Genomic DNA, 26,895 nt, shown 5'->3' on the forward strand with positions numbered 1-26,895 from the left:
CCCCATCCCTGGAGGTATTTAAAAGACGTGTAGATGAGGCGCTTAGGGACATGGTTCAGCGGGCATGGTGGTGTTGGGTTGACGGTTGGACTCAATGATCTTAGAGGTCTTTTCCAACCTTAATGATTCTATGATTCTATGATTCTAACTACTTTCAGACCTGTGCTGTCACTGTACACAAATGTTCTCACATGACACTGGTGACAGTCCTCCGATTTTCTTCCAGAAGAAACCTTAATTGTGAGATAAAGCCAGAAGCCCTGCTGCCAGATTTCTTGCTCACTGTCTCCCATACAAGTCAGAGGAAATATGTTAAGGCCAGAGATTCCTGTAGAAAGCCAGAATAAGCAAAAGAAGAGCCCAGTTCTGTGTCTGAGTTTCCTCATATGTCAGAGAAGTTCATGTTCTTATAATGCAAATCTTTAAGCAAACCTGCTGCTTAGACACTTCTATTGAGTCCTCCTTCAGATCTACTATCCATATGGATAGAACTACAATACCAGATGAACAAGTGAAAATCCTGTTGAAAGCCTGACCACCTGAATGTAAAAATTTTACCAAAAAAAGGACTAGCAGTCTTCTGATATTTCTTGTCTCTCACCTATTCCAATGCACATAAGTAAACCCTATGTTGCAAAACCAGAAGTGCTTGTCAGAAGAAATATCATAACCAGTCGGCACTCAGGACACAGCTCTGATATTTCCCTTGCAGTATGAAGGGACTTTCATTGCTTGACAGTGAGAGGGCTCTTTTCTTCAGCTGTTGTCACCAGTAGTTTAGACATAAGGAGTAAATGATGAAAGAAAATGGAACTGTTCCTTAGCTTAACTTGTGCCATCTTGGCAAGACTTGGGATTGCACTTTTCATTTCAAGCCTGATGTTACTGCATAACACTGCAGAATTAGCTTCACAAACCCTGAAACAACAGAAGCCTAGCTTGCCAAGGTTTCATGCCCTGAGACACACAATAGTGTCTGATGTCTAATAGGTGTGAGGTAAAGATGAAGCCTTTTTGTCAAAACACTGATACTGTCTCTGTCTCTATGTATTCACCTATTTTCAGAACAGTCTGTTGAATTTGGTTGAAATTGATTACTGGCTTTAAGGATGACAAGTTCAAAACAGACCAGTAAGCAGAAATATATGGACTAACAGTAAGAGTAGACTCACATAAAACCACTTACTCTCAGAATTGGGTCTAAAAAGTACAGACAAGATGTAAGCCTTGCTAGTGTCATTAGTAAAAAGCAAACAAACAAATAAAATAGAGTAAGAAGTGGTACTGAGGGCTCACGAACTCGAGCAGATCTTTCAAAACTGAACTTATCTAAGAACCTTTAACTTCCCATAACCGATTCCCAACAGCCATGTAAAAACATTCTCCATCTTTTTAACTATCTATCCCTCTATCTATCTCTCTATATGTCTATCCATCTATCTACCTCTATCTAAGAAAAATATCTAAAGGACTGAGTAAAAGTCTGCTTTTATATTAACTTCAATACTGAAATAAATGAGCTTTTCTTTGATTTATCTGGCTGTCAGAAAAACTCCTGGCTTCCACCCATCAACCAGGATAAATTTGTTTGCCTAGTTTGCTTTTTCTTCATGAAAGGAAGAAACCTTAGGCTGATTTCTTTTTGACATTTTGGGGACCTGATCTAGTTCATTGTAGTGTTCACCCCTTTGAATTCAGCCTAAGCAGAAACCCATTACCATTAGTCCTGAAACTGTTCCTGGAGCCAACGGTAAGTGTAAGGTAGCAATTGTTACAGTTGTCCTATAAATCCTTTGCTATAGTAGTCCCTTTAAAATCCTTTTCTTCTTAATTAAACAGTTTGAAAATAGAAGGAATATGCCATAGTAATGTACTACAGTTTGATCCCTCAGAGTGGATTTCGCTTTCAGGTTACATGCAATCAGTTTGAGTCAGCCTGAATCTTATAAGAATGTTGGATTGAAAGGGATTTCTTTGTAGTAAATTAATAGTGTGAAAGCTATTATCAACACTTGAAACTAAAACCAAACTTGCTAGCCAGCCACAAGATGAAGTTAGAAAATAAGAAACAATACAACTGAAGCAAAGCAACCATGTTCTCATTAGAGTCAATGGACATTTTGTCATTGGCCTTGATAGGAGTGGGATCTGTCCCAAATTCTTCACTTCTCCCACTAGAAAAAGGAAACTGAAATTCGTGTTGCCGTTTTTCCACTCCTAATCTCATTTCCTCATTTTCCTCTCTCTCCCTCAAACCTAATTCTCCAGGGACTTTCAGAATAAAGTAACAGGTATGAGTGGAGGGCTGCAGAAAGGATGTGATAAGGTGCATGCAACATAGCTTAAGTTTTGCTGGCTATTTGCTGCATCAATGTGCTTTTCTTACAGCTTGCAAAACTTTGTTTTACTTAAGCCTGATATAGATCCAGGTATTTTACAAGCAAACAATATCATCCTCTGACTGGCTACTTGAGTAAGTAATTTTCACTTCAGTGCTAAAAATGGGAAGATATTTTAATACCACTGAAAGCACTGGGGGGCAGTGTGATCTAGTGAAGTGTGTGTTGGCGCAGCTGCCCTGTGATCCACCTGGGGTATCACTTCCAGGAGGGACTCCCATCTTTATCTGGCAGCTCTGCTGTACCTCCTTGAAGGGCTGAGAGTATGTGTGTGTGCTCTGCCTCTTCTGGGGGGACCCATTGGCAGCTGGGTGATGAGGCACTGTAAAATAAACTATAATATAATGTTAACAAAGACTGACAGTCTAAAAGGTTTGCCTTACTATGAACGTGCTATGAATAGGTGGATACTTTTTTCTCTGCGGGACCATCTGAGAACAAGCAGAGAAGTCTCTGTGGTGCCTGGGTCTATGACTGTGTCTGGCAAGAAAAGCAAATCTTGTCTATTATTTCCAAAGTATACCTCTTCTTGATAGTAGAGTTTGAAGAGTGCTGCAAATTGTTATTGTCTGTTGTATGTTTTCTACTTGTTTTATTGTTTACAATTTATTAGTTCTTATCTTGGACAAAAGGAAGCATGAAAGCAAACTAATCAACTATATAACATCAGCTAACCTGGAAAGCAAACAAAGTGGCTGCAAACACAGGGGAAACAATATACAAACACAACATTTCCCAGAAGGTGCTTATGTAAATTATTGATTTTTATTTTTTGCATCAGAGGGTACTGCTATTCTTATTGGCCGTTTACTTCAGAAAATTCTGCCTTGCAGCACATCACTGAAACTTCTAAATGATGCAGAGAAATGGTGGAAACCTGGTAGTTTTTCAAACAACTAAAAAGCCTAATGCTGAGGTTTTAATTCTGTAATTGTAGGTAGTCATTCATAAGCAGAGCATGGTCTTTACAAATGACTTTTATCTGAAAAGAATACTCTAAAAAGGTTGCAATCTGATAGACCTGACTAACAAAAAATTCCCACAATAAGTTTCTAGTTCAAGAGCAGGGGAACTGTTACTGCTTTAATCGTGGGACGAAGGCTGAACCCTAGAAATGGTATTGAAGGGTAACTTCTACTCAGGTGTCTTATGAGGAATTCTGACCCTTGGGCCTTCAACAAGGCATAAGGTAACATGCAACGTATGAGATAGCTTGAATAGGAAAGGCAGTACAGTTATAGTCTCAAGGGATTCTTTCATATGATGTATTGCTTCTGGTCTTCAGCCAAAAGTCGTATCTTTTCTCAGTCAATTTTCCTCCTGCAGTGTTTCCAAAATAACTCCTAAAGCAAGAGTTGTGATGCCCTCTGTCCCATGCTCAGTAGTCCTGCTGTTGGTATTAACTCCTCTTGATAGCATCAGTAGTTGCATCTATGTTTTCCAATAGATACACCTGGAAAAGGGATGAAGGTGTTATAAGAAAAGATGTCTGTGCACTCTGTTCACAGATTGTACTCAAAAAAGAGCAGCCACACCTTGGCTCCATAAGGCTCTCCTGGAGTATGTAAGGCTGTCCTAACTAAACCACCGATGGAATGAAACTTAATATGCCTTTTTTTTTTTTTCTTTTTGAGAGCTTCCATGCTAAATGAAAACAAAACAGAACAAAACAAAGAAAACTAAGAAAATCACCCATATCACTATGACACTATTGCTACCCTTGTGGTAAACCTTTAAGGAGGAACATGTTTAGTTTTGACTCATAGAAGAGAGACATTTTTTGGGGGACTTGATTTTGCAGCCAGGCTCATACTCCTGCTTTGGATCTGGTTTACATACATAATTTTAATTGCCTTTTGTTACTCTTTCATATAACTGTATATAAGTATATAAAGGTAGAATATGTGGTCATATGAATGCTATATGTGCCAGAAACCAGATTTCACATGCAAATGTACATGGGGTAAAACAAAGATAAGTAGATTGTCATCCTCTGTCTTGTATGGAGGACAACCCCTGTGAGCAGAAGCAGTGATGAAGGCTAGCACTGCCAGAAATGTAGCCCATATTCTATAAGGTGCTGAGAAAAGTTAGAGCAAGGTTGTCGCCAGCAGAGATGGACAGATGTCCAGCAGCGGAAAGTTGGGTTTTTTTGGCATCGTCAAGTTTATTGGCTGACCTCATATTTCTGAATAATACCCAGGAAACCACCAAATGAGAAAAGAGCTACAGCAAACACTAATTAAATGTGTGCTCTCTCTCTCTTTCAGGCTAATTAGCACACGTAGAGGCTAAACTTTGGAGAATAAAATGTTCAGCTTAGAGAGTGCAAGAAAAAATACAATGAAAAAAACCCCAAAACCTGATCATGCCGTACTCTCATTGGAAAGTGTATTTGCTTCTACTCACTGTGGGTTGATGCTTTAGCCTTCTTTCTTCTTCAGCCCCTCTAAAATCTCCAAGTAAAACTCATGAAGTCACAGAGTTTCCTTAGTTTCACTAAGAAATGCAAGAGACGATGCAAGGTTTGCATGCCACTTGACCAAGTTCATTTGAAAGTCTGGGCATCCTTAGAAAGCCATTCAGATAGTTTGAGAATGTAGTGCTTATTGCCTCTAAATTGCATAGATCATCTTTTTCCAGAGAGCAGATGAGGGCCTGGGATTCAGACACGATGTGACTAGTATTCAGAGGGTGCCTTTAAAGTGCTATCTTGAGCCACTTCAGTTCTCTAGGTCTCAATTTCTTTTTCTAAAGCCACTTCAGATGTGTGCAATGTGACAGTTAAGAAATGGTTATTATCATTCTATGTTATTTTCCAAGTTTCAAGCCAGGGGGCAAATTCTAATCTGGCAAAATGAAATGTAGCTGTAGGATTTTTAAGCTTGAATTTCCATAGCCTCTGCATGCACATTTTTATAGTCTGTATTGACAGACTTCAACTCATCCTCATGATCTTTCATATCACATATTAACAGGCAAATTAATACCTCCACACCAGCAATCTTCATCATCTTTACCTCTGTACATCTATCAGCTTCCTTCTCTAAATGCAAACTCTAGCTTAATTTCCTACTTATACCAAGGTGTGCATCCTTGCATATTTTTATTTGCATTCAACTATGTTATGATTGTTGCAGTATATGCAATAAAAAGTGATATATACTCTCCAAGTGGATTCCTTTGGGATACTATAAAGCACAAGTTTTAAAAAGAAAGGCTTTTAGAAATACTGAATATCAATAATGTCCATCGATTGCTCTGAGAACACACACATAATTATTAAACTTAACCAAGACAATTTCCTATTGAAGAATCTTATGTTAAACTAACCAACAGTAGGCAAAGCTTAGGTCTCCATGAAATGCTAGCAGCTGCTTTTTGTAGCAGAGGACAGCTAAGTGGATGGCCTAATCAAACAGATTTTAAAATCCTAAGACAAAGTACATATGCAGTCAGAATAGTCCCATACACTCCTTCTTAAGAAGTTGATCTTGAGGGGCATTTATTTGTGTTGGGGCTTAAAGTATCATGAAGGAAAATCAAAGGAATCTGATCTTCCTTTGTTTCTTCATTGGGATTTTAAGATATATGTCCTATATCTTCAGGTCAGCACAAACTAGATTCATGTTGAACTGTACCAAAATGTGAGTATCACCTTCAAGCCTACATCCTTTTCCTGGAAGTCTTGTGACAGTCAGGAAAGCGCTTTGAAAGTGGCTAGGTAATGCAGGAACATATACCCACGAGTTTGTACTTGTGAGATTCACAGCGTTCACTTTTCAAAAAGAGTACTTCAGCCCCAGCACTGGGGTCTGGACATTTATGCAAGGAGTTATCTGTTCCGGTCCCAGTCTCAGCAGACTGGCAGTTCATGCCATCACACCATACTATGAGAGGTACCCACAGTGAAAATCAGGAGTCAGGGCCCACCTCAACATCTTCCCTTGTGGTCTGCCTTTGCACCTTGTCACTCTCGCTCTGCCTGGGCTCCTGGCCTCCTAGTTGCTTGGTTTCCAGGTCCACTGACTCTGTTGCTGTAATTGTTGATCTGAGCCATTTGCCTTCATTTGACCTAAGAGGACCAAGTCAGTTGGATGTCTCTAGGCTAACAACAAGGCCTTATTGTAAAATTTGTGAATGATTCCAGAGCTGGTAAAGTGGCTAACAGTGGATTGGATTCATCTAGCTGGCCAAATCCATCCTCACTGTTCTCTTTCAACAAAGGGGATAGGAACTGGCTGTTGGACCAGGAGGCACATTTCAGTGTCTTCTACACACTTCTGTGTCTGTGAACAGCCTAAAGACCACAGAAAGCACACCACTCTGGAGTGAGAAGGTGGTGAAAAGTGCAATCAAAAGTCGTGGTTGAGAGGATGGTCCTTTGTGACTACATCTAAACATAATGCTTCACCTAGAAATCTAAAATAAATGTTTTAGGCATAAGAATGACAGCGAAATTAAACATGGTAGTCCCAGATCCATCACAGTGGCTCTCTTCAGAGAAAGCATCTCTGAAGAGATGTGTTATTGGTGCCTCTGTACCCACTGTGAGCAGACTAAATTCTCCCCTTTAGCATCCAGAGGAACTGGAGATACAGAGCTGGATGTTTTCCAAAACCATCCTTATTTCTCATCACAGCAATTGAGTGGATGTGAAATAGACAAAAGTTAATGATAACAGTGTGACAGATATTAACATTCATTGAAAATGCATATTTCAAATGACATTAGTATTTGTACACTTTTCTAAGATATAAAATTGGTCACAGATAACATCTAAAAAGTAGGGTATTTATTCACATGGAGCAGGTCATTGCAGATTACATTAATACATATGCATGACATCATTAGTTAAAAAATGTGTGTTATACAGTCAGATTATATAAACCTCACTGGAAGACTAAAGAGATTTACTAGAAAGTCATATTATGTATGCTGGGTTAAGTCCAGTAAAGCTGACAGAAGAATCTGCAACTCTGCTTTGGATCTGCAGAGCTTCATCTATTGTTACAAATATTCTCCTTTGTCAATCAAACTTTAATTACAGCTACTGGCAAGAGCCACTTCATTCCAGCCGACTTTAGTAAACACACATCACTAGACACAGTATCATAGGCACAAATGATGAAGAAGAGAATGGAGAGGATGCTCTGATAGGATGCCACTGAGTATACACTTTTATTAGCTGGATACTATTGTTAGGAAAGCAAGGCACCCAATGAAATCCTTGGAAAGGGATTTGGTTACTAGTATACTTTAAACACCAGGGTACGGTGTTTTTAAAACCTCCAGGGAATTCTAAAAAGGAGTATTTGTCATTGCTCTTTGGTAAAAAATGGTGCATATTGGCCACTAAATTTCATAATTTTTCAGCATTAATATGTTCCTCATAATCTGATTTGATCTCTATCTTACTTCTTTTTCTCCTTCCTTTTGTTTTCCTGTCTGACTTCTTTCCTACATTCTCTAGTCTCTCAGAGGAGCTCAAAGAATTACAGGGTTCAGCCTCTCAACAAACATCCAGAGAGAAGCTGCAAAATGAAATAACCATTTTCGCAGCCAGAGCAGCCATATTTCTAGATATGTCTTATTTAAACATATTAGCTGTGATTCCAAATTAAATGGTACAGTAGAGGCACATGATCTGAATAAAGACCCCAAGCATTGCATGCTGTGACCCAGTTACCCTTGCACATTGGAGGCTGGACACCAGAACAGCTTCTCTCTACTTCTTTCTTTCAGGTCTGAACATGGAGCACTGCACTTGGGGGCAGAGTGATTCCACTATGGTTTTGTCTTTGTTGACCAGTTGCACCACTGTGACTGGCGATCACAGTGCCACCTAACAGGTATTACCGAGTTTGGCCCTGCTTGTGGAGGACTGCAAAATGGACATTTTCCCATACTAGTGGATGAGTTGGATGGGAAATCACTCTGAAGAGCTCACCGAAGCTATTGAGGCAGCCACAGCCATGACATAAGGCTAGCTTCAGATTGTACTTTTGTGAGCAGTGTTGCAATAAAACTCTAGCTTTCACAAGGGCAAAATATCAAGAAATAACTCACATAGTACTTTGATATTTCTGTTTCCTCATGAAACTAAAAATTCCAAAACTCCAAAATACGTACATTTTTTTCTGGACTCCTGAAGTTGTGTATGTGAAAATGGAGATTCCTACCTTAGACTCTTGCTCCTACATGAACAACATACGTAAGCGTTATATGAGTCTGTCCTATACAGTGAACCATTTTCATTTAAATGTAAGTATCAGTACAGAACAAGTCACAGTGTTCTGGTAGGTAAGACTGGATATCCAAGTGAGGACCTGGAAATCAAACAATACACAGTAGAGAGAAAATACTTGGCAAAGCAATCTTTTTGATAGAGTATACCTTCTTGAAAACCTGACTTTTTCTTTGTGAAATGTTGATACCAATTTTGTTTTGAAAAAATGTGAAGAATTACTTCTTATTTACAATTCATTTAAAAAGCATTTGAATTGAAATGGAAAGAAATCATTTTGATTGACCCCAAACCAATTTACATCAGTTTGGAAATTTGTTTTCTGATTGTCTTTACTGGGCAGTGCACTATGATTACTGTTTAACTACATATTTATCTTACTATGCTATATTCTTCTACCCATTATTTTTGTTTTGGGTCTTTTAGTGACCTCAAAATGCCACCTGCATGCTTTGAAATAACATGATGTTTGTATTTACATTAGTGAGAACAAAGGTAGTACTACTTGGATAACCATGGAGATGTCATTGTCTGCAAAACACTTCCATTTCTTCATAGCAAAACCAAATCCTTGTGTGCTTCAATAGCAAAGGAAGGCTCAGCTACATATGCTGTGCACTCGATGTATTCTGAGCTTTGGCAATTTACCGAACTTTAAGAAGGGCAATCAGAGTAGCAAAGCAGCAATCCATAAGCAATTGCCATTTAGGCAAGAGGCATAAAACTTTTGATTAGGCAATTCAGGCATTGTTTAAACTGAAGTTGCAATTAGGTATCCTTCACTTACTTAATCATAGAATCATTGAGGTTGGAAAAGACCTCTAAGATCATCGAGTCCAACCGTCAAATATCATCATTAATTAATATATCATCATTAATTTTAATCAGGCATATTTGTTATTTTTGGCATTAGAAAAAAGCTAATTAAATTCTAATTCAAAATTCACATCTATATCTTGACACAGACAGTCTGCTGCAGTGTTGCTTTAGTGAAAATATCTATCTCTCTTGACATCCCATTAATGAAATGACCTTATCTGCAAAACTGTGGTTCATATATGTAGACTAATAATGCCATGTTTTACAATCCAGTCTTAAAACTAGCAAGGAGCTTGCTATCATACATGTTTTTAATTGAATAATAAAATGTTTACATTGAATCTGATTGCATAATTTACAAGAATTCTTTTTATAGGATTTTAATTGGGTTACTAATAAGTTTTCCCCACATTTATTTTACTAATACTGAAAATTGTTCAAGTAAGTTTCATGAATAATTCTTCATGAATGTTACTTCTCCAAGTTCTCATTTTAATACGATATCATCTACACGATATATTTCAGTTTCCAGGTTGAATAAACCAATTTTTCTAATATAAATAATTGCTCTTGCTGACCAGAAACTATTTTCTCTTTTCAAGCATTCCCAAAAATCTGTCAGGTTCTGATTCTGTTGCAGCAAGTAAATAACTTACTTAAACACTTGAAAAAATGAATAAAAAAAGGCAAAGGTAGAAGAAACTGAGTCTGGAAAAACTTGAAAATTACACAAAATCCCAGCCCTGTATTACAAATAAACTTTGCTGCAGAAATGATGTTGTGCTCTACAATTTCAGATGTAACCAGACCAAAGATATGAACATAATAAATGTATTTATGTTTTAGCAATAGGAAGGGAATGGCATTTTAAAAATTATTTTAAGAGTATTTAGTCCATGCTCACTGAAAGGCAAAAGGGACAATCACTGTCAGCTTCTGATATCTGCAAACTTTTAGTCGTTATTAATTCCATATCTGATACTTGGGTGTTTGACTAATCAATATTTTAATACACATTAAGTATAACACTAACACTTACGTCATCGAAAAAATTGGTATCAAATCTGCACTGAGAGAGATTTTGGCTTTGATAAATCATTAATTTAATGTGAGGATGGGGGAGTGTAGTTGGTTTTAAAGGGTTAGACCAGAATAGTTTAGTCCATACACAGTGGAATAGTTAAAAGTCAACCTTAGGCTTCTGCTTGAAAATTTATTAGAGTGGTTTGTAACTAGCTGTCTTGCTCTGGGACATTGTTAACTGCATCTCTCGGAAGGTTTTAAGCTTAATGATTTGAAACTGCCCTTCTTTAGCACAGTAGGAAATACATGTAAATCTTTGTTAGAGTTAATAGTTTAGATAATTACAGAAGTTTTCAGTCTTGCTTTTTAATTTGACAGGCAATTTAGAGGACCAAGGAATTGTGTCACTTGTGAACCCTATCAAGAAAATGCTTTTTTCTCTCTGCTTCACTACTCTCTGCTCTGCTAATTCAACTGCAGAATGAGAATAGAAACACCTTTGCAATATCAAATTTACTGGCAAGATGTAGCAGGTCTTTTGCTCAGTGGGTCTTTCAGCTTTTTGTAGAAATACAAGACTCTCATGGAGACAGAGCAATGTCATCCTATGATGAGCACTTCACCAATAGGCATTTTTACCTCCATCAGTAAAATTGGATATTCAAAGTTTAATACATTCAGATGTAGAAGATTCAAAAGATAATTCAATATCTGATAAATTAAAAGATATTAAGACCTTTATTTAAGAGCTGTAATTTCACAGCTTTATTTGGAAGAGAATAACAGATTTTTAGCAATTGCTAAAAAGAGGAAAACTCATTTACTGTAGACCATTAGCTATATACTTAATTAAAATTTAAGAATCACAATTATAGCCTTGCTGCAGCTTATGAAGTTTAATCTCAGCCATTGATTCCTAACTGAATCCTCATAGACTGTAAACTTGTAATTTCCTGCCTATTAGAAGATGTACTCAATATAACTAACTAAAAGGTAAATATGATGATTGACCACAGACATATCAATATTTAGTGTAAGGTTGATTAACATTTTATAGACTGTAGACACTGGGACTGACATTAATGAATGAGCCACAGAAAGTTATCTGGTCCTTGTTGGTTACCAGGTGAGTAACTGCGCTAAGAAGCCTTTGTGGATCATAGAAGATGGTGCCTGCTTTATTGATTTTTATATGTAGGATTAATTTATAATGCTTTAGACAGTAGACACAGCCTTTCGATAAGATGCAGGTACAATGGTAGGACTGGTATTATAACAACAGCGCTCCAGTTGCCGTAGGCACAGGCCTGCACCATTGGAGATAAGAACACTTTTTTCATGGAGTAATATAGGAGGTCCTTGTCTAAGCATCCAACTAGTAAGCAACATCACACACATAAGAAGGCCATTACAGCACGTGCTGTGAATGTCTGTAAGCAAGTGGAATGGAACTGCTCTATTTCACAGCCAAAGCAATCTAACAGAGTGCTAGGGGTTGAAAGCCTTGAGAAATGCAGACTGTGAAACCCAACAGCAGGCTGTTTCTGTGTGCTATGTGTGTATTTCACCTGGCAAAGAGACAACTCATGTTGGTGAGTCCATTTGGGAGACGAGGGAAAGCTGTCCTACAGGGAAGTCAGCCACTGGGCTCTGCCCTCCGGAGACAATGCTCCTGTCAACCTCAGTGCCGTGTACCTGCTTGTCCACGCTGCAGATGCAGCAAATACCCATTTTCAATTTTAAAGGAAAACTTCTAAACTACTTCTGTCTCTGAAGTTTTGATAGATTCATACATTACAGAAAAAAATACTTGCACCAGCTAGTAGATTAAGAATTTCACACCCTTCCACTGACTTTTAGTAACAGACATTTCTCTTCGCTCCTACCTGAGAATACGCCCTGCACATGGGAGCCCCACCTGCCTGCCCAGGGAAAGCCATCCTTCACAGCTCTGCCAGAGCTCTCTCGACCACATAACCTCGTATCTCTGGTTAATTTGGTCCTAATATGCAGAGTTACTAATTATTGTCCTTTCTCCAGGCCAAAATAGCCCAAATCCTGAATGAAGCATGAGGATGATATTGTTACACGTATAATAACTCCCCTAAACTTTTAGGCCACAATTCATGGACAACTTCTAGAGCTCTCGTTGGGCCTCACAGCCTGTCACAGCTCAAGTTCCCTAATTCACAAGTAATTCGTATGGAATGTAGATCACTTAGGATCAAGATGTTAAAAAGAACAGCTCCTCTTTTACTTATAATAGGAAACCACTGTGTACTGGATGAAATCGTGTGACACTTTTTGGATTATTTTTGTAAATTGCATTTGCTTTTATACATAGGAAACCAGGAAGAAGAGGGACATTGCATTTAGATCTCATCTGAGAGCTGGGTAGCTACAAGCATTTATTTTAGTTCATTATTGTAGAAAAGCATGAGATTGAGATTTGGATATCAGCTCTGCGTGGATTGTTATGATACAAATAATTTTTTTACACAAAATGCAACAGCCGTGTGCCTCCTTATGTATCCTTTAAATCGATCTCGCCACAAAGGCTACCAGTGATAATTGTCTTTTGGCAACAATAAACAAAATGTCCATATCTCATGCAATGAGGGGACAGTTCCAGTAGCAAATTTCATCGTTACTAAGAAAACAAAGAACTTTCTTTTCCTGGATAATCATAAACCGTTATGCTGGGCTGCAGCCGAATAGTCTCTTAGGCACTCTACCCCTTCACCTAACCTACATAGCCTGAAGCTAATTTCATTCACTGTGACTTGCAGGAAAAAAACAACAGTGAGTGTCACTTAACAGTAATGGATATTTGAAGCTACTTAAGCCCTTAATGCTGTTTTTCTTCTCATATGTACAAAATTAATCTCTATTTATTTTCACGAGAAGGCAGTGCTATGTAAATTAGTTTTTTTGAAATATCAGCAGATTGTAACAAGCTGAAATGAAAAAAATGTTTTATATAGGGGGAAGTAACAATACTACTACTGTTGTTGTTATTATTATTATTGACATACTGGATCCTTGGAATAGATAAATTTGGCCACTAGAAAGAGTTTTTTTGTCAATGTGAATATCTGTGTTATGTTCGCCACAGGATATTGGCAAAGACAAAAGTCGGTAGGATGCTTTCTCATTTCTGCAGTGCATTTAAAATAGTTTTTTTCACAAGGTTCAAAAGACTGCTCATTTTACAGTGCAAAATAGAAAAAAAAAGGTGCTATTGGAAGGGAAAAAGCAGAAAGAATAACTGAATTCATCCAACTTTAAACCTCGCTGGGATTCTGCACATTTAAACAGCTCCCTGTTTACTCAATGATCCGTGATGATGAAAATAAATGCAACTGCAGACCAAGATCTTATTAACCACAGTCTGTGCAACTGCAGATATAGCCCCTATAGCAACTGCTCACATAGCACTGTGCACAGCTGTCAGGAGATATAAACATGAGCATAAACTGAGAGCTAATGGCGTGGCAGGATCTTGATAGCAAAAGCTGTTGTCAGTCAGCTGTGATTCCTTCATAACCGTAGCTCTCATGTGCTGGAGAATCCAGGTGGTGCTTGCTGTATCTCCTGGGTGCTCTTGGAGAGCCCTCAGGAGACTGACGCTGCTCACTGCAGAAAAAGACTTGCTTTAATATATTGGGAAAGACAATGTTTGAATGGCATATTCTTTCCATAATCCTCCCGGTGCATCACACACAATCTATAGAATATAAAAATGGTTCCAATAGTGAGCTCAAGCTCACAGTGGAAAGTCCTACTCCCCAGGCTCTTATTCAGCAACTAATTGGAAGCAGTAACCTTATTTTTTTTCTTAAATTAGACTGACTGTCACCTTTTTATTAGAAGGTATGACAGCTTCTTTTTCACGTAAAATCTTTAAATCCAAAGTTTGCTTAAAACTGTTCTCTAGTTTTTGAAATTTATGTATGATGCAGATTGAAATTCTCTGGTTTGTCACAATATGAGACCAACTGGCTGATATTAACATTGCCTTCGACCTTTATGATAGCACGTTGCACAGAAACACTTCTGCCCTGGAGGGAAGAGCAATATTACCAGCAGGTCTTTCCCATCTAAAATGATGTGAGTCAGTAGAGCATATGTAGTGTTCCCAGAAAGTACTGGCACATTGGGCTTCCAGGAATTGTACTGCTTAAAGCACAGGGCTCCAAGATTTCTGATATTGTAAGGACATTCCATAAAGTTAAAGGTAGAATTTCTTTAAATCATATTAAAGCTGGACAGAGTTAAAAAAATATTAAAAAACATACACTTGGAAGGAAAATTGTCTTTTCTGGTGCAGAGCCTGTGGGCAATGAGATCGTCTAACGAGAAACAGCCTAGAAATTCAAAATCCCCCAAATCCTTACCCAGCGCCACTGTTTCAGGAACAGGAATAATTTAGCCCAGCTCATATCAACTACAAGCACTCAGTATATCAGCTTCTTTGAAAAAGGAATAATCTTTGCTGGCTAATGACAACTTAGGCTATACACGGCAGAACTGAATATAACCACATCTACTTCTTTTAGGGTCTTGCATAAGGTTCAAGACCTTGAACTTTCTGCCATGGACAAGTCTAAACAAGCCACAGCAGAGTTAGTCAGGGCACTGAGACACTGAAATCTCAGCATGGGTGAAAGTCAAGCTTAAACAAATTTGTCCACAGGATTGTTGTTTCAATGCATGCCCTCAGAAGGAAGGTATGCATTGGCTATGCTGAGTATATTCAGGACTTTATTTACTTTTAGTTAGCTACTCAATATGCTCCTGTCACTGTATGGCAACCTCACCCTCCTGTGTACCTCTTTAATTCAGATCGTAAGATAATATTGTTCACTCTTTTAAATTAATGAGTAGCTAAACACTACCAAAACTTCCATTAGGTTGAGTAACAGCAGGATGTCTTAGGTAGCATGCACACACTCCATATACATTTATTTTCCAGACTACCCACAAGGCATGCCTAATGATGTGTAAATGCATTTTCCCCTCCTCTCTCCAAAATAAGCAGAATGGGTGCTTGGGAAATATTTGACATCTTTTCCCCATTCATCTGTCTGCATTATATTGCAACAGTGACCTTGAGTGACAGTTTTAAACTATACCCCATCCTTCCTCTCAAAAGAAGTATATTTTTCCTCTCTGCTTTGTTAAACAAAAAAAAGCTGGAAAGTTTTGGGTACCATTACTTAGAAATTCATAATTGTTCAATGTTATTCATCACTCTTTCTGAATGTCACCCACTGCTTAGTCATATAGGACACAGCTTAGGTCACAAAGCATTTGGAACCAGTTCATTTATGTGAAGTTTTTTTCATCCACCAATGACTATTTTGTGTAAATCTGTCCTTCCTAACATCATTAGCTCCCAAATAAATTTCATTTATGCTATCACGACTTCTCTGGGGCATATGTGGCCTTGGTTGCCTGGAGAGAATAAATTACAGTTGCAGGGAAATGTTTATGATTTGTTCATTCTCCCTCTTTTCTTCATCTTTTTCAACCTTTCCTAGATCTCACATGACGATCATGTGAAATCCACATATTCCAACTGTAATCAGGAGGAAAGAAGATGAAATACCAGGAGTGTGAAATGTAGTTTAATTTTAAAGAACTACTTTTCTCATTTCCAAACACATATTCACAATAAAACTAAATTATATACATCCTAAAAGTAATTTTTGTCCTAGAAAAGAAAAAAAATCCAAAATGCTATCTAACACAGTCTCTGCATGTTTGTGGATCTAAATACTATAATTATTCCCTCCTTTTTAAAAATAATATATTGTGGAAAATACATTGATTGCTGTTTACAAGTTTCCAACATCACTGACTACATTAAGAAAATCTAATAGCACAGTCTGGACACGACAGCTGGCATTACAGTTTGATTCAGGTTCTGATACTTGCTTATCATAAGTTCAGGGATTACTAGAGAAAATAGCTGGGATCAGTGTAACTTCTATTTTCACCAAAGTGTGATTACATTCAATTTATCCTCCCTGCGTGCTGCAAAGTGGTGTGAACCAAGATTAGTGAAATTGCAAACTGGGCCTTTGGGTTCTTGTCTGGTGAGAGAAAGGTCCTTCCTTCTGGGAAAGGACTGAGCAGTTGAAGAGGCCATACCAGACCTGGCTGGGAAGAGGCTGAACTGAAAATAACAGCCATGCTCCTTAGCAAGGCTGTTGCTCAGACAACTCTCTTTGTCCTTTCATCTGACAAAGCTGGAAGAAATGTGTCATTAAAGACAGACGGAAAGCTTCACTATTTTAGCAGGTGCTCTCTATGAAAACATTGAAAATATAAGGCGCACATTTGATGCAACCTTCTGCTGTTCTTCTGAGGAACATTGCAGACCAAGTATTGCAGTCTATATCTCCGCTTCCAATTAGATTTGACAAGGGCAGTAACAATAGCCCTGGCCGAGGGGTCAGAGCCAACGCTGCAGTTCAGAGCCTCTTGATGTGATTTAAGCCAGGCCCTGACCCCAGGGCTTCCAGTTCAATGGTTTCTAGCTTCCTTCTTATTTTCAGTCATTTCCTTGGAGATTCTCTGGATGAGACAGGATGCCAGGGAGGCTAGATAAACAAATTATTAAAACAGTTGTTTTCTAATGCAGCCAACAGTTTGAGTGCAAATGCTTCCTTTCCTTTATTCCGCCGGATTCCTGGCTATTATAGAGCGAATAAAATGACTACCTAAAAAGCAAATCATAAGACAAGTATCTCAGTTTGCATGATAGCTTTGAGTGCATTTTATGTGACTATTTAATGCAGTCCTATGGTATTCTTCATGAGCAGATGCTGAATAAAATACAAAAAGCCTCTACTTTCAAGGTGTTAAAATGAAATAAATTCTTAGTACTATTGCTTGTAACCGGAACCAAATTTTAGTTTCCTGAGACCAATGCCTCTCAAAAACTTAGTCAACCATGACTAGAAAACAAGGTCATTATTTCTGCTCTTCCAATTCTGATTTTGAACAGCACTATTACTTTCAAGCTACAGGAAACAAAACTGCATACTTTGTTTCTACCGTTGAATGGTTTGAAGGCACAAATTACCTCCCTTGCATATTTGGTTGGAAAATTTTATGACTTCTTCTTTGACTGAGAAGAGGATAGAGATGAATTTGAGAGACATCTATTCTACTGGTATTGGCATAAAACAATTATTATTTGACAAATTTAAAACATGTTCATATGTAAAATGGAAAAGTTCAAATGAAAATCCAAAATTTAAATGAGGAGAATTCTATGACAAAATAGAGATACAGAGAAATTTTATGTTCCAACATGAAAATAGCATATTTTCTTTACAGCAAATAATTTATAATATCTGGCATTCCATCAAGATTAAAACAGAAAGGTTAAACTAGAATTTAGTCTTGATTCATAAGTCACAACATGAAAATTCATGAAATTATTTATGTGTCATTCAGAGTTAATTCATCACAGATGAAATACTTCAGGCATTCATCTGACTTCAGCCGTGTAAAAGTGAGACACTCAGGGTTAGTCAGCTAAGTTCCTTTACTATTCAACAGCGTGGTATCAAAAGCACATACATTTTTTGCAAGAAAACAAAGGGAGAACCTACTTTCTATTTCCAAACACCAGAGTTTCCTTTATGGATGTCTGAGGGTCTGAATCATGGCCTAAATTAACATGATGGATTTTTTTTTCTTTTTTCTTTTCTTGGATAACTCATTTAAATAACCAATATTGAATTCCAAGTGGATATGTAAAATTAACTTTCATTTCCATGAGTATTTGAACTAGTGAACTTAGGATTTCAAACATTTCCAGGTGTAGCCAGGGTATAATTACCTCATGTACAAACATTCAGGAAGTCTACAGCTCCATAGTCAGAAATTGTGATGTTTCCAAAACTCCTTTCCATCCATTTTTCCAAAACGCTGTTTTTACTGTATCCAACCACTATATAAAGGCATAGGGAAACCGTGTTGTAATAATGTTACCCAGATGAACTCCTCCCAGGTGGCATGGATGTCCACTTTCAAATTCTGCAGCAGCCAAAGGGTTCTGGCAGGATCATACACCTCAAAGCCTGAGATCCCAACTGCTGTCAACAACACTGTGTGATTTTCAAAACACCAATGACAAGAAAAGGCCATATGTAGAATTATAAATGTTGGAAAACTCAGGAATAACTGAGAAATCAAAGTTAAGTTCACACTTCTATGTTGCCATTACAAATAATAAGAAGAGATCATGCTGTGCTATTGCATTAGATTCTGAAATGTTTGGACAGCCTTTTCCTTCCTCCTCTGCTATTTTGCTTTTAATTTTCACATGATTATCCTCTCAGATTTGCGCTGATATTCACTGGAAAAGGAAGAATAAAATATCATGAGAAAGCCCTTGCTTACTAAACTTGAAGAGAAACCTTGAAGCCCACGTATTTGTTTGTTTTACAATTGCTAAACATCTGGAAATAGAAACTCCTCTTAAAAGTGAACAAAACCTTCAAACAGGGATGTTTGTCAGTAACTGTTTCTCTTTAATACTAGGTTGATATCCAAACACTTAGCAGAGCTTTTAGCAAGACCAGTGCTGCCCAGCCATTGAAACCTTCTTTGCAAAGTACTTCATTGAGGCAGGACTGCCTGTGCCCTGTAATGCCACGCTCCTGACAGAAAGATGTCCTCAGTGACTGGGACCGGGCAGTACAGGGCCGGGGAGTTGTCAGTGAAACCTTTCCCTGCTATATCTGAGCCGTTGCTCAGCACATCCCTATCATACATCCTTGCAGCCCATTTCTGAGGAGCGTGCATCACACCCTCAAAACAAGCCATAGGTACTTTGCTAAAGTAAAAGGTCTTCTGGATGGCAATCTGCTTACATTTGTTCTACAGTTGAACACTGAGCTTTCTGTTGGAAATAAACGAGCAACATGTTTTAAGCACTGTGGTTCTTTTCACATCCCGACCTCTCTAATTCACAGATTTCTACACATTGCTATGCCTGCCCAGGCACTGTTATCCCCAAAGCACTCTCTTGTCCTCCCTCAGCAGGGGAGAGCGCCCTGCTCTGTGGGTACTCGTGCAGCCTGCGCATCTCTGCACATCTCTGCACGTCTCTGCACCGTAGTGACTTGATCTCACCTGCGCTTCCACTGTCTTACATCAAAATCCCAGAGAACAGGGACACTTTATACCACAACTGTAGCGTAATTGCAGCTCTGCCTCATCCCCTGAAACAATTTCCAGGTCTCTTCAGATTACAATCATATCCCTGCTAAGCTGATTCAGCTAATCAATCCCCAGCGCAGCGATAGCTAAGACACTAACTACACTCCTGTATGCATGTAGCTCTCTGTGCCTATTGCTAGCTCTAGAGGAGCAGGGTCTGTACTTTGATTAATTTCCTGAGTTTGTATCACTGACTTCAATCTCTTGGAAAGGCACAAGGCAACCTTAAAAGTGAATTGAAAAGGTGTCTTGTTTGTAATCTGTTACTGAAGTATTCCTCAGTATGGAGGATGGCAGGATTGAAACTTATTTCAAATAAAAGTGTCAAGCTTTTGTCAGCTGGAGAGGTCAAACAAGCAGCGCATGTGGCTGCAAAGGCAGTGGAAGGGCTGATTTCTCAGGGATGCTTGTCCTGTGATTTCAGTTGGAATTGTGAGCAGTCGTTCAACATATCTGAAAATTATTAAGCCTTTTAAAAGAGCACAGGCTGCTTTCTGATCCTACTGCTGATGTATCTTCTCTTCCTTTTCTTTCCCTCAGCCAAGTGAAAGAGATCCTCTCACCCCTTCCTGCTGGAGCGGACAAAGCATCAAGCCTTCAAAACCTGCTTGTGACCAATGGGGAGTCTGACACAAGGTTTGTCCCCCGACAGCTCCTGCCCTATTGAAGTGCCCTTTGCAGAGGGCTCTGGAAGAGAGGAGCGAGCTGTGCGCGGGAGCCTGCTCTGCTGAGCTCCGGCGCTTTATCTCAGATCACAGCCTTTGTATCACAGGAACTGCTCCCCAAGCTTTTGGCCTCTTAACAAATCCTGTTCAGTAATGTACACTAAATGAGTGCAGGTTTCCTGATAGTAACAACCTTTTCTAGGAATTGATAGCTGAGGCTATCACAGTTATAATTCTTCACTTACACAAATTTGATAAGAATAATTTTTTGGTCAGGCCTGGTCAGAGCTGATTTACAGACATGAGTGATGCAGTCAAAAATCTATTCAGATAATCTAACTCACCAGCAATGAAACCTGAGGCTACATGAAAGCTAAATCTAGTCTTGTAGACCAATAATACGATGTGACGTGCAAGTTGTTTTTGTTTAGTTCACTTAAATTTAACTCCCATTTAGATGTATTTTTATATTTCTGAAATAATTTAATCAAACTAAAACCAGGCTACATTTATCTGCCTTGTGTTAGGGTTTTTTTTTTTAACACTGATCTCCCTTTACAGGTAAAAGATTTGTGAGTGAGGAAAAAAAAAAATAGTCTTGTAAACAGAGATTAGTTAAAATGCAAGAGTTCCGAATTTAGCCAGGTGACTTCCTTCTCAGTACCTCAGTTTCCCCATCTGTAAACCAACACTGACTTCCCCAGTGAAGCATTTTGAAATCCAAAGGTAAAAAAACCCACTAGCAGTAATGGTGCTGCCATCACCTCTGTTTAATGTTAAGCCAAACAACAATTAATTCGTCATATGGGATTTTTTAGAAGGATAATATTTTCTCCTACTGGAGTACATAGAGATTATACTGTGAACTGCAATCAGAATAAAATTAGGGAAAACATTGAAGTCTAGCTAAATATCTACTGAGTTTCCACATCTTCCTTCAGAATCTGAAATTCAAACTTTTAATGCCTGGATGTAAAAAAGAGTTAAAAGAAACGTTCTGTTAACTATAGCCACCCTGTTCCTGTGAATGTTGATGACTAAAGGACTGTCTACATTTGCACCCTCATAATTTGTCTGACAATTTTTTTTTTTTTTTTTGGTATTGCTTCTCCAAAATGTCTTCAGGAGTCACACATTATTTCAGAAGAAAGTTGGGAGCTCTGAATACAGCAAGTGCCTGGAAGGAGTTGACTTCAGAAACACAGAGGAGTTAACTGGGGTTGTTATTTTTCCGTGTCACCCCAACTGCTGTGTGCGAATTCCCACCCAGACTTAGATCAGCAGCCAGATTTGATGACATAGATACATAGTTATTAATACAAAGTAGTTGTATAAAAAATATGAAAATAAACATCCATTACAATAGAGGCAATGAGTTCCTGCAGCTTAACATGTCACACAGGTTTGGTGACCTAACTGAAGACAAAGGGTCTGTGTGAAACTGGCTCCAACTACTGAACATACAGTCATGGTATTGTAATACTGACAAAAAAACCCCATTTGAATCTGAACAGTGTCATTAATATTTTTAGGATATCAGTCTCCACTGTGTACACGCTGTTTCGAGCATGCTTATGCAGATATTAGCTCCTCTTTCTGGTTGCTGTAAACATCACAGTCCCTCACAAAAAGTCATGCAAATATGTCTTTGGTAAATCTGTCTATTGCTGTGATGTACAAACATGCTTTTGTGGCGCACCTCATCTGATTATAAACTCTGCTGTGGTCATGACGGCAGTGTCACCCTGCCTCTCAGAAGAGGAGGGACACACTCCAAACAATTGTAAAAGGCAACATGAGCTTTTAAACCTATGGGGAAAAGCGATTAGAGGGAAAACCCTTGATTCTCAAGTAGAAGTTAACTAATCTGAAGGGTGAAATAAGACAAGAAAATGAAAAAGAAGCTGAAGCTTTATTTGAGAGTTATGGTACCATCAGTACTAAGGAAGGGTCTTGCTGTTTAGTACAATACACTAAATAACAGCATTTCATTTCATGCACTTGTCCTTTGTCTCAAGGGCAAGGGCTTTTTCCTAAGTAATAATGCCATTGTTGCAGATCAATTGTTTTCTCTGCCAGCTTCTTATTTTTTTCCTTGGGGCATTGGACAGGATGACTAGACAGAAACATTTCTATCAATTTCTTCTTTCCTGTGAAGCCTTGATAACTCTATTACAAAGTTGATAGAAAACAAGCTACGAAAGACAGACTTTTTATTTCCGTCAGAAAAAGGTAACTGTATAACAAAGTATAGGGTTTTTTCACAGTGAAATCACCCCTGCCTAGGTCTGGTGTTTAGTTTTTGCCTGTGTAATTTATTTATAAGCTGTATTAAATATTTGTAAAGCTTGCTTCTGCTCTTGTGCTTCAAGGCAATAAATAGAGAAAATGTTTACTCCTCTCATGATTTTCAACAAGTGTTGTTTTTTTTGATTTGACTAGTGCTTCATTCCACATGTTGTTTCTGTTGTTTGACTTATTTCAGAAGTTTCACAGCTGAAACAATTCCACTGGAGTGGTACATTTTGCTAAAATAAGCGATTGCTAATATATAACTTTAGAAATTAGTCTAGAAATAGTCTGAAAAGGCAGAAGTAATTTAAGTGCTTCTGAGCCTGGAGCTTTTCAAAAACTCCTGGGGAGTTAGATGAATGGGCTTGGCGTACAGAGATCCCCCTCTTGCACATAGGGATCCCCACTCTACCTAAGTACTCTCTGAGCCCCCTGCCCTTCCACCTCCCTCCCTGCCTAAGCACTGTCCTCTGCTCTGCTACTGCTCTGGTTTACATGTTATTACTGCACAGTTTTACCTTAGAAGAGCACTAAGGATGGTTCGATGGCTGACCAGCTAGCTTGCTTCGTCACTCATGTTTTCAGGATGCTCTCTAGGGTACAGGTTATTTAGAAGAGTCCTTTCCTTACCAGACCAGCATTTCTCCCAGTACAACCTAAACCAAATAGACACAAAACCACCGGGTATTTAGGTTTAAGCCACAATACTCAGGGTTATCCAAATAGCTTGGAGGATTTGCTTGGAGAGCTCTGTCACTCATGAGAGTCGTGCCCTTATGTCAAGAACACTGACATCAGTGCCCCGAAGCTGCAGCTCTTGGCATCCACCGCGTTGCCCTCCTGGCAGCCCCAGCCCCAGGCATCAGGCATCTCCCTGGGGACTGGCCAAGGCCAGTTGCTGGGGTAGGGGCTGGTGGCCCCGGGGCATTGACATGGGGTCCTGGGCTGTGGGCAGGTGGGGGGAGCTCCAGGGGGCTGGCAGGGGCAGTAACACCTGCAAATGCCCTCAGAGTCCCAGCAGCATCTTGCTACAAGACTGTCTCAGAGTTAAATACTCCTGAAACAAGAGACCTACCTCCAGCAGCTCACACTAGCAATATGGGCCCAACAATGTTTGCCTTTTTGAGGCTAGAATGGTACCAGCTCTGGAGGAAATGCAGAATCAGTCCTAGTCACCACTTTTCACTCCCAGGCGGTCAGGACTTCACCCCCAAAGGCAGCACCATGTAGAAAATCCCACTAGTAAAGGCTTTCCGAACATGGCATGACCACCCCTGCCCAGCATGGTCTTGCTTTGACACTCTCTGGCCAAGGTGAGGTTTGTCAGGCCTTTGACATGGCCATGCACACAGAGGGGAGCTCGGCATTTGGGTCCAGGCTCCAAGTATGTCTACTGTTGGGGATGAAGAATTTGGCAAGGGTTTGGGCTTGAAGTCCTGGCTTGGGTCCATCCTTCCTCCAAACATGTAAGAGCTTCAATGAATGAAAATCCAGGAGGTGGGTTCTGGTATTTTTCCATCTTGACACATCAGGAAAACATTTATGCAATTAGAAACGCTACTACGTTTTCTCACAGACCATAGCATCCTGTAAGACTAATTGGCAAAAGACAGAAACCTCCCTAAAGATTAAGTCAAGAAAAAAGATGAAACATTCTCCTTTTCTTTGATTGTTTCCAGTGGTTCCACGGAAATTTATCAAGTGGCAGGAAAATACAAAAAGGTGAGAATGATCCAGCTGTTGCATAAAACCCTGTTAGTGGTAAGTTTGTCGTTTACACTGTAGGTGGTCTTAGCTTTATCACCTAGAGTCTTATTCGTTCCCTCTCTCACTGTATACATGCCTGGAAACGTGCCTTTCAAGCCATATTCTGTGCAGCTGCCAGATGAGAACAATATCTAGTCTAGGCTTACATAGCATTATGTATTTTTCTTGCAGGGGCTGAAAATGTTCACCCCCTACCGCTCAGAAATGAAACAAGAAGAGTTTGGCTTTGTCTTCTCAATCTTTAAGGGATAACAGTGCAGAAATGTATATGAGAGTTATTCTACATAACATATGCAGTTCTTTACTCAGGAAAAACTTAGGTTTGATTTAAACCTGAAACCAAATTACTACTTACCTTTCCAAAAAGCAATTAGAAACATCTGCGAAATGGTGGGAATGCTGTATGGAAGCCACAGGGATGAAGAAACTGCACCATACCTCACAGCAGCAATAAGTGATAAAGTCCATCATTCACTCTGAAAAAACATCTTTGAGTGTCTGCTTGCTCTCATTCTTTCCCTCCTTCCAGAAAAAAAGAGAAGCACCTAGCAAATGCATTTATCATCCCCCATAAAAACAGAAATGGAAGATTAAGATAATTTAGTTTTGCCCACGTTCTATTTGATACCAACCAAACAATACAGCTCTGCTAAAAGAAATCATTGTAAGAAATGCTCTAGGAGAAAGACAACAGAGAAAGCTACTCACCAATTTCCTTAACACTTTTGATTGCTTATAAGAAGTAAGTATTTCATTACCAATCAGATTTGGTTTACAAATAAGAAAGAAAAAAACTGAAAAATAGCATAGGGTTTCTTAGGAGAAAGAAAAGATAGATGGAATATGATCTAATTGGACTTTAATATTAGAGAAATGTCAGGAGGCAGTGAACTGTACATCTTTGAGGTCTCCAAACTTTTTTAAGTGAGTTATCATCTCATCCCTCTCTTTCCAGTCTGGTCTTAGTCCATCATTCCCCCTTACTTCTTAGGGTCAACATTTGCTGGTGAAAGAGTGTGACAGCTAAGAACCCACCTCCAGTATTGCCCAAATTCTTCCAGTACTGGTCACCTTACTGTAGGCTGCCGCACTGCCGTGCCATACCAAAAGCAAGTCTGCCTGTACTAGAAGAGAGGTGCCTGATGATAAATGTTACTAAGAATACTGTAAAGAAGGGAGATTTAAGGAAGGTTATCTCATTGCTACTTTTTAAAAACTTTGCTTGGTCTGCCTATTTATGATGTGAGTAATGCTAACACATTGGAAATTATTGCTATGGTATGTGGTCTATTATTGTTTATTGCAACCTTATAACTAAACATCCCCTCCCTCTCTCCTTTCCTCTCTTCCTTCCCGCTTTCCCCAAAGGTCTGGAATACCTCTCCTACTAAAATTGTAACTTATCAGTGATCAAGATTGAATCCACTTCATACTGAAGTATTTTGCCCTCAAAAATAGGTCACAAGAAAAGGCCCACTCCTTTTTTCAAAATGCATGACTCATTAACCTCTATCACTAGCTGTGCCTTTGCATTATGGATCTGTACACCAACTTGAAAGTCAGTCATTCACTTAGATCCACAAGTCAGCAGCTCCACTGGTTCCATGTGAGCTCTTGATGACCACTCTCAAAATCTCATACTTCGGTATGAAGTGGATTCAAACTCCAAAAAGCAAGGCCTCTTCCATGTAGTTATTGATCCTTGGCACAAACTTGGAAATAAAACCACCGTTATACCTCAAACACAACAAAATTAACATCTTCCTCATCTTATATGTCTAACTGATTGGGATGGAGGACTGGCTGCAGGTAAAAGACAGCAGCCTGGCTTCACATATGCTCTTGTCTTTGAAATCAAACTCCTTTGCTTATTATCCTCTTTATGCTAATTACCTAGAGATATTGCTCAAAGGTATCCCAAAGTTATTAGTTTCAGTAACTATGGTTCCCACTTTTTTTTCTGACACTTGCAAATTCCTACAATAGCACACAAGCCCACACCCCTCTTTTAAAACCAACCCAAGAAAACTACAGTTTACAAGCTCTGTTCTAAGACACCAGAAATCTGCTCTCCTTTGTCAGGAGCATCTGTCTGCTTGAGGAAATACCCACTGTAACTCGGACATCACTTTCCTTTGCCCACAGCTACATTCACTTCTTTAAGCAAGTTCTCCAATCACATCAGCAGATCTTGACAAACCAAATAGGGGCAGAATTACTTCCCAGTCCTATGGTAACTAGGTAATTCGCTCTCCCAGTTTCTTCTGGTCAGACTTTGTTTCAGACTTCTCCATCAGCCATAAAGGTAGTGCTTTTAACAAAGGTCTAAACCAGTCCCTTCCTGTAAGCCAAATTCTCTCCTGTCTCATCTCCTCCTTGTACCCCATGTGTCAGTGGGCAATTCACAAAGGATTAAATAATTACAAACTTCCCTTAGCAC

This window comes from Aptenodytes patagonicus, chromosome 3 (assembly GCF_965638725.1).
Source record: "Aptenodytes patagonicus chromosome 3, bAptPat1.pri.cur, whole genome shotgun sequence".
NCBI lineage: Eukaryota > Metazoa > Chordata > Aves > Sphenisciformes > Spheniscidae > Aptenodytes > Aptenodytes patagonicus.